Genomic DNA, 8,890 nt, shown 5'->3' with positions numbered 1-8,890 from the left:
TAGGCAGGTGGAAAGTGGGGCTGTGCTAAGAATTTACTGACAAAAGCTGCTTTCTACACGCTTCAGAGCACAGTCACTTTTGCTGACAAGTGACATGCGACACAGTAAAGCTCAAGTACACTCTCAATAAGCACTAGTTATTCTTATTTTGTGTCACTATTATTTCAAGTGTATGACATCTCTCCTTTCCTTTTGGTATCCCAGCTTTTTTTTTTTTTTTTTCCTCTGCCATGTTATATGAAGAAAGTAAGTAGCTGGGTGTGGTGGCACACACCTGAATCCCAGTACTTGGGAGGCTGAAACAGGAGGATGATAGGTTTGAGGACAGCCTCAGCAAGTAGTAAGACACTCATCAACCTGTTTCAAAATAATAAAATAAGGCTGGAGGATGTAGCTCAGAGACAGAATGCCTGGGTTCAGTTCTCAGTAAATGAAGCTCTGTATAGGACACAGTGGTGGTGGGGGCACACCAGGTGGGGGGCTCACACAAGGGTCTACAGCTGGGCCTGGCCATGCTCTCCGCATGGTGCCTGGAGAGAAGGGTCCAGTGGAGGTAGAGACTGGGCCCACAGGCTGAGCAGGCCTCCTTCCAGCCCACAATCAATCCCTTCCTGCTTGTCTTTGATGGGCACTCGAAGCGCCCTTGGTAGGGAGAGCTCACTGTTGAGGTCAGATGGCGTTGGTGGAGGCCTGCTGGGGCTGTGCTCTGGGGTGATCTCATGATGATCTTGTGTTCCAAGGGGTGGGAGACCTTGTACCAGCAAACAGCACCTGTGGGTCCTTTAGCAGCTTAGGTTTAATGATGTTCCCTGGTATGGGGTCCGATTTGTTGATGGTGAACAGACAGGTCTTGGTACCCTGGTGTCGTTGTAAAAGAAGGTCCTCTTCTCGCCCTCAAAGAGCAAGGAGGACTTGAAAGCTGGAGAGGCGTCCGTCCTAGCCCCACAACCGCGTCCAGGTTCCAGGTGCTGCATCATGGCTTTGATGGAAAACTATGGAAACCAGTGTGCCAGGTTCTACCTATTGGTTACAGCTACCCAGACAGCTGTGCTGAGAAGGATTCTGATGCCGCATCCACACTCAGTAACGGGAGCTTATACAGTGTCCCGCTGGCAAGGGCTGCTGCTGGAGAGGAAGCAGGGGCGGTGGCACGGGCGCCACAGTTTCCTTTCTTGTTTGGTGTCTTGGGCTTTCTTCTTACCTCTCTCCCAGCCCTCCCCATTCTACCTGCCTTTGCCTCTGCAGAGCGTCTCCGCCCTTGGGTGAACTCTGCCAATAGCCGCTCTGTAGAATCTGGAGTTCAATGCAAGTAAGAACTTTCCAAGGTATTTTTATTTTTTTTGAGAAAGCAAAGCCCATGTAGCCTGGTGTTGAGGGTAGTGCTGAGCTCGGTGGGGGACCTGCACGGTCAAAGCAAGAGCGTCCTTAGAGGAACTGGGGAGCTCTCCACTGAGCAGGTTAATTTTCCCTGACTTCCATGGTTCTGGAATCCCGACACTAATGATTGACACGGAAACTTCCCCGCAGCCTCAGCAATCATTGACTGGTTAATCCACAGCTGGGGACCTCGTGTTGACTTATCTCCGTTTCTGCTCTGTGGTAAATCATTTCTGGCTGGACACAGGGGGACCACAGACAGCCTGAACACAGGTCATCTGGTGGACTTCCCTAGCTGTCTTGGTTTGCAGACTGCTATTCTGCAAATTTTTGTGAGCTGTGCTCCGTCTTGAGTCAAAGAGACCTGGGTTTTACTTCCTTGTTCTACCTCTTAGCATCATAATTTGGATAAACTGCTTAAACTCCCTAAACCTCATTTCCCTTGTCAGTAAGTGGGAAGAATAATCTCTGATTTATTTTTTATTTTTATTTTTGCAGTACTGGGGATGGAACTTAGGGGCATTCTACTTCTGAGACACACCCCCCCCCAGCCTGTTTTTTTATTCTTTATTTTGAAACAGGGTCTCACTGAGTTGCAAATGTCCTCACTAAGTAGCTGAGGTTGTCCATGAACCGCGATCCTCCTGTCTCAGCCTCCTGAATGCTGGGATTATAATTGTGCACCACCACGCCCAGCTCTAACTGGAATTTAGAATCTCCTTCAATTATGAATGAATATGACAAGATATACTAGTTGTATACCTATACATATCCACGTCCCAGGCTGCGGATGCAGGTTGGTGGCAGGGCACTTGCCCAGCATGTGTGAGGCCCTGGGGTTCAATGCTCAGTACAGCAAAAAAGCAAAACAAACAAAAATTATATACCCACCTTTCTATAGTCACAGATAATTAAAGTATTGGCTATGCCTGTTGCTATTTCAAAATTATAGTAGCCATTAAATCTATTGCTAGAATTTCTTAAGTTAATAAGAGAGCACATATTTCCATACCTATATATTTTTTAATGTATTCACTGTTTTATTTGGAATGCCATGTGTTTTAGCTTTAAGAACATGATCCTAGCCGGGTGTGGTGCCGCATGCTTGTAATCCCCGCGTTTGGGAGGCTGAGACAGGAGGATCACACAGGTTCGAAGCCAGCCTCAGCTACTTAGTGAGGCCCTCAGCAACTTAGTGAGACCCTGTTTCTAAATAAAATATAAAAATAGGTCTGGGAGTATAGCCCAGAGGTAGAAAGCCTCTGGGTTCCACCTCCAGTACCACCAAAAAAAAAAAAAAAAAAAAATTAAGAACATGATCCTTAGAAAAGGTCCACAGGCTCCATCGACTATTAAAGGAGCCCATGACACAAAAAGGGTTAAGAATGATAGAGTGTGGGGGCAGTTCCCATGACCCCCCTCAATTCTGAGGGTCAAGACCCCAACCGGGATTGATGAATCGCTAGAAGGACTTACAGAACTTACTGAAAGCTCATGACCATGACACAATGTTCCAAGTGAAGCTGCCGCTGACCCTTCCCAGGGAAGTCACAGGCAGCGCCAGCTTTTCCTAGCAATGATGTCTGACACAGCATGGAATGTTGTCCCCTAGGCAAACTCACCCAGGCTATGGTGTTCAGAATTTTTACTGGGGCTCTGACAGGTAGGTGTAATGACCAACCCACAGGGCTGACCTTTAATCTCTAGCCCTTCTGGCTACTGAGCCCATATCACGGGTCTCAAGCCCCATCATCCATCACATTGTTAAATTAGTGTGGTCCAAGGTCCCCCAGGCAAACAGATGCTCCTATTAGGCAGGCATTGCAGGGGCTCAGAGATACCTCCCCAAAGCCAAGGCTAAAGGCCAGGCCTCTCCCCGGGTGGAGTTAATTCTTTACTATATACACTCTACTCTTTTCCTTTTTTTTTTTTTTTTTTAGTGGTACTGGGGATTGAACCCAGGGGCGTTCTACTTCTGAGCCACACCCCCAGTCCTATTTTATTTTATTTTTTTATTTTGAAGTAGGGTCTTGCTTGCTAACATGCCAAGGGTCTCACTAAACTGCTGTCGCTGTCCCTGAACCTGTGATCCTCTTGTCTCAGCCTCCCATGTACTGGGATTACAGTAGGGCACTGGCTCCACATCTGCTCCTGACCTGCCAAGGACCAGTGGCCTGAGCTTGGGGTATCATGTAATGGGGGCCCATTTGGGAGCTTTGACTCTGGCAGCTAACAGATGGCCTGGTTCAAAGCTGACATTTCCCCTCCCCTTCTCTTCCCCTCTCCCCCTATGAAGGAGTAACCTCACGCTCTTATTGTTTGGGTGAGTCCTCAGCTCAGGAACTAAGGATCTGCAGGGTCCTTGGCTAACATGATGGAAAAGAATTTCAGCACGTGCCACTCAGAGACATGGACAGAGGTTTATTTGGGGAAAGGGGAGGACATACACATCCAAGAGGGAATGAACCACCCCAAGGGGAGGAAGGCATACTGGGGAGTGCCGGGCTGTTTTCTTGTAGGGCACTTCCCTGAGGGGTGGGCTAGAGGAGGTATATGAGGATGATCTCAGGCTGGGAGTCTCCGAGGCAGTTTATGGTGGTCTGGAAGTCTGGGCAGCTTCGGGGTAGATGATCTCAGTCCCGCAGTCCTGAGGCACTTCCTGGTGGTCTTATCAACCTTAGCATCCTCAGGCTGACTGGGGTCCTCATTAGCTGATTGACAGATGAGCTGGAGTGTCCTAAATGATAAGTTTCTCAAAATATCATAACTGTCTCATTATCAATGCACAGGACAATCATAGTTTCTTTCAGTTAACTCTAGGATCTGCAGATTTCCCAGGAATTTGGAAGAGTCAGGCCTAGGAATGAGAACTGGCTTGTGGACTAGAAGCTGAAGCACTTCAGCTCCAGGTTCTTATATTAAGTTATATTTTACTTTTCCTTCCTGTCTGTTTCCTTTCTACCTACCAGTTTCTTCTTTCCTACATCATTATCGGTTTACTGATGAGGGAATGAAGAACTGGTGCCGTGAGTCTGAGGCGCCCACCTCAAGACAAGTGGACGTGACTTGTGTTTTTCTGATGAGCACACCCGTGTGACCCTGAGGAGCTAGCTCTTAAGACACCCTAGCCAGGTGTGGTGGCACACGCTTGTAATCACAGCATTTGGGAGGCTGAGACAGGAGGATCGCGGTTTGCACAGCCTTGGCTACTACTTAGTGAGGCCCTTTGCTACTCAGTGAGACCTTGTTTCAAAATAGATAATAAAAAATAGGGTCTGGGGATGTAGCTCGGAGGTAGAATGCCCATGGTTTCCATCCTCAGTACCCCCTCAAACAAAACAAAACAAAACAAAACACATTCTTCCTTTTGTTTGAGGGAATTAGGACTTTTTATTTCTTGAACATATCTTCACTGACTTTTCTGATTTGCTACCAGATCAGTATACTTTCTTTTTCCTTCTTCCCAGTGGCTTGCGCCAATTATTTGTCTAAGCAAACTGGGGCAAGTACCGAATTTCTGGTTGCAAGTGGAGGGTGGGTGGAGGAGTGATCATCACACAGCCAAACAGCATTTGGAGGAAGGTGTCTTCTTTTGTTCTCTGCATAGACAAGGCAGAGTTAACTGCTTCCAGAGACAACAGAACAATGCCAGTGATTAAAAGCACACAGGTCTTGTCTCTTCCTCTTCCTCTTTTTTCTTCTTTTGGTACTGGGAATTGAACCCAGGGGCATTCTACCTTCAAGCTATACCACCAGCCCTTTTTATTTTATTTTATTTGCAACAGGGCTTCACTAAGTTGTTAAGGCTGGCCTCACACCTGCAATCTTCCTGTCTCAGCCTCCCAAATGCTGGGATTACAGGCCTGGGCTACTACGCCTGGCTTGGACTCGTCTTCTTAAAGCTTTTGAAAATGGATTTCCATCTGTTGTCGCATTTCATCTTTGAGCGAGTTGGAAAGAAGAGTGTTGTTAAGCCTCCCTGTGTGCCGTGCCCCGCCCTCCTCAATACACCACCACATATTTGCAGACTCAGCAATCTGGTGACACCCGGGTGCTGTTAGGAAGCTCTTGGAGCCTGGGGACAGCCTGCTCTGGAATGCACCGTATGGGTGGTTCCATGAGGTCACCATCCTCCCGTGACCCGAGCAGGAGGCTCTGGCACCAGCATGTCTAGACTCATCCAGAGATGACATGGTCCTGAAGTTTGGTGTAAATTCCACCAAGCCCCTGGGGTTGAGGCCATTTCTCTTGTCTTGGCCTGCCCTCCACCAGCATGCGGTGTGGACCTGGATCTCTACAGGAGCCCAGCCATGATGGGGAGGAAGTGCTGTCTGTGATGTGGGGATACTCACCATCTCCCTTCGACCCACCCTGTCTTCTCTGTATGTTAAACCTCTTCCTAGCGCGTAGGGCATGCCAGCTGGGGCCGGGTCGCGGGACTCTGGGCCCCAGGCCGAACTGCACATAGCATGCCAGACCCCTGGAGAAACCGGGCCCAGTAAGACGCTGGGTTCCAGGCGGGGGTCGCGCGCGGGGCACGCCAGCTGGGGCCCGGGTCGCAGGACTCTGGGCCCGGGGCCGAACTGCGTGTAGCACGCCAGACCCCTGGAGAAACCAGGCCCAGTACCCTGGGACCCGGGTGGGGGTCAGGCGGGGCACGGCAGCCAGGGCCCGGGTCGCGAGACTCTGGGCCCCAGGCCGAACTGCGCATAATATGCCAGACCCCTGGAGAAACCGGGCTCAGTACCCTGGATTCCAGGCAGGGGTCATGCGGAGCATGCCAGCCGGGGCCCGGGTCGCGGGACCCTGGGCCCCAGGTGGAGTAGTGCGGATCACTCTGGACCCATGGGGAAACCGACCGGATTACAGTGCTACTGAGTACCCGATCCCACTACCTCCTCAAACCACATATACTGTCTTCTCTTATTAAAAAAAAAAAAAAAAAGGAACAGAAAAAGAAAAAGAAAAATATCGGAGAGGAGGTAAGAAAGCCGTTATGGATGCCAGGACACTGGAGATGCAGACAAATCTTATCTAAATGCACTGGAACTTATGGAAAAATTCCCCGTGAAGGAGGACTGCTATTTCTCTATATTGTTAAGAATCTCGGACATCACCTGTAAGGAGAAAGTTTAGCGGAGACCAAGGAGAAAGGCGGTGTTGAAAGAGGTCTCCGCGATGGTGGTGAAGACTTGTATTCAGGAGAAGCAGAAACCGGATCCTACCAACCTTATTTTTTTGGAGAAATTACACCAAATGTCAAATGCTACCATCATGCATGCTTAGGAACACTGGACAACATTCAGAGTGGAAAAAGAGCCTGGGAAGGATTTGAAATGGTGGAGGCAGTGGCAACGGCAGTGGCCAGTACTCAGGGGAGGCAGACATCTGATACATTACACCTGAAACCTTTGAAATAATAACCACAGAGACAGTGATCGGAACCTGCTGAGGGGTTAGGCAGGCGCCGGGGCCAGTGGCCGACATCGGAGCTTGCTGTGAGGCAAGGCCACTACTGAGGCCTCCGTGGCTGGGATTGGAGCCTGCGAGGGGTTAGACCGATGCTGGGGCCAGCGAGGCCGGCATCGGAGCCTGCCATGAGGCAAGGCTGGTGCTGGGGCCTCCAAGGTCGGGTCCAGAACCTGCTGAGGGGTTAGGCCGGTGCTGGGGCCAGCGAGGTCAGCATCGGAGCCTGCTGTGAGGCAAGGCCAGTACTGGGGCCTCTGAGGCCAGGATAAGAGCCTGCCGAGGGGTTAGGCCAGTGCTGGGGCCAGCGAGGCCGGCATCGGAGCCTGCCATGAGGCAAGGCCGGTACTGGGGCCTCCGAGGCCAGGATAAGAGCCTGCTGAGGAGTTAGGCCGGTGCTGGGGCCAGCGAGGCCGGCATCAAAGCCTGCCTTGAGGCAAGGCTGGTACTGGGGCCTCCGAGGCCAGGATAAGAGCCTGCCGAGGGGTTAGGCCAGTGCTGGGGCCAGCGAGGCCGGCATCGGAACCTACCGTGAGGCATGGCCGGTGCTGGGGCCTCAGAGGCCAGGATCGGAGCCTGCCGAGGGGTTAGGCCGGTGCTGGGGCCAGCGAGGTCGGCACCGGAGCCTGCCATGAGGCAAGGCCGGTACTGGGGTCTCCAAGGCCGGGATTGGAGCCTGACGAGGGGTTAGGCCGGTGCTGGAGCCAGCGAGGTTGGCACCCAAGCCTGCCGTGAGGCAAGGCCGGTGCTGAGGCCTCCGAGGCCAGGATAACAGCCTGCCGAAGGGTTAGACTGGTGCTGGGGCCAGCGAGGCCAGCATCGGAGCCTGCCGTGAGGCATGGCCAGTGCTGGGGTCTCCTAGGCCGGGAGTGGAACCTGCCGAGGGGTTAGGCCAGTGCTGGGGCCAACGAGGCCGGCATTGGAGCCTGCCGTGAGGCTAGACTGGTGCTGGGGCCTCCGAGGCCGGGATTGGAATCCTGCCAAGGGGTTAGGCCGGTGCAGTGGCCAATGGCCAGCATTGGAGCCTGCCGTGAGGCAAGGCCACTCCTGCGGCCTCTAAGGTTGGGACTGAAGCCAGCTGAGGGGTTAGGCCGGTGTAGGGGCCAGCGAAAACAGAACTGGGGCCTCCCATGAGGCAAGGCCGCTGCTTGAGCCAGCGAGGTCTGGATCAGTCCACTGAGTAGCCAGGCCACTACTGGGACCATCAAGAGTGGGATCGGTACTTGCAACGCAGCATGCACAGAGAAATATCGCAGAAAATATAAATCAGACGCATCTCTTAATCAGCAATAACTAGGAGGAAAGGGGCAACAGGAAGAGGTTGAGCTATAGAAAGGGCCCTATAGTGAAGCAACTAATGTGACCAATCAGAGAGTATGTAATACTGGAGGACGGAGCCTCTTTAAAACGCAGGAGGTACATAAACAAATGTATCAAAGTAAATCACCAAAGAAGCGTGGGATGGAGGGAGGGGGAGGGAATGGGATGGGGGCTGGAGGAGGGCTAATTGGATGATGTGTGCTTGTATATCCTCTCAAGTCTTGTACTCCAATGTGATTGATATATGACTACAATGCACCAATTTAAAAAATAAATAAATTAATTAAAAAAAACTCTTCCTGTGTGTGTGCACGTGCATGTGTGAGCGCACACATGCCCATGTGCTTGGGACTGAACCCAGTGCTCTATCAGTGAACTGCACCCCCAGGCCTGCATTATTATTATTATTATTATTAGTAGTAGTAGTAGTAGTAGTAGTAGTAGTAGTACTGGGGATTGAACCCAGGAGGATTCTACCTCTGAGCCATATCCCCAGCCCTTTTTGTTTATTTTTTAGAGTAGGGTCTCTCTAAATTGCTGAGGGTCTTACTAAGTTGCTGAGGCTGGCCTTGAACCTGCAATTCTCCTGTCTCAGCCTTTCAAGTTCTGGGATTACAAGACAAGCACCACCATGCTGGGTTTCCTGCCTCATTATTATAAGGACTTGTGGGAAGGCAGTTAGGACCCACCCAGATAATCCACGACAGTCTCCCCAGCTCCATTCCGT

At 51.2% G+C, this 8,890-nt stretch overlaps 1 pseudogene across 1 annotated transcript; it reads right to left on the bottom strand.

Annotated features, from left to right (window-relative positions):
* Positions 1-494: 494 nt before the first annotated feature.
* LOC308262289 (DNA-directed RNA polymerase II subunit RPB11-like) lies at positions 495-974 on the bottom strand (annotated as a pseudogene). Its single transcript has one exon. The product of its transcript is annotated as a DNA-directed RNA polymerase II subunit RPB11-like (transcript).
* Between the last annotated feature and the right edge of the window lie 7,916 nt (positions 975-8,890).

This window comes from Muscardinus avellanarius (genome assembly GCF_963383645.1).
Source record: "Muscardinus avellanarius genome assembly, chromosome: 4".
In the NCBI taxonomy this organism is placed as follows: Eukaryota; Metazoa; Chordata; class Mammalia; order Rodentia; family Gliridae; genus Muscardinus; species Muscardinus avellanarius.
Note: the sequence above shows the minus strand (reverse complement) of the source record. Positions and strands in the feature narration are given on the sequence as shown.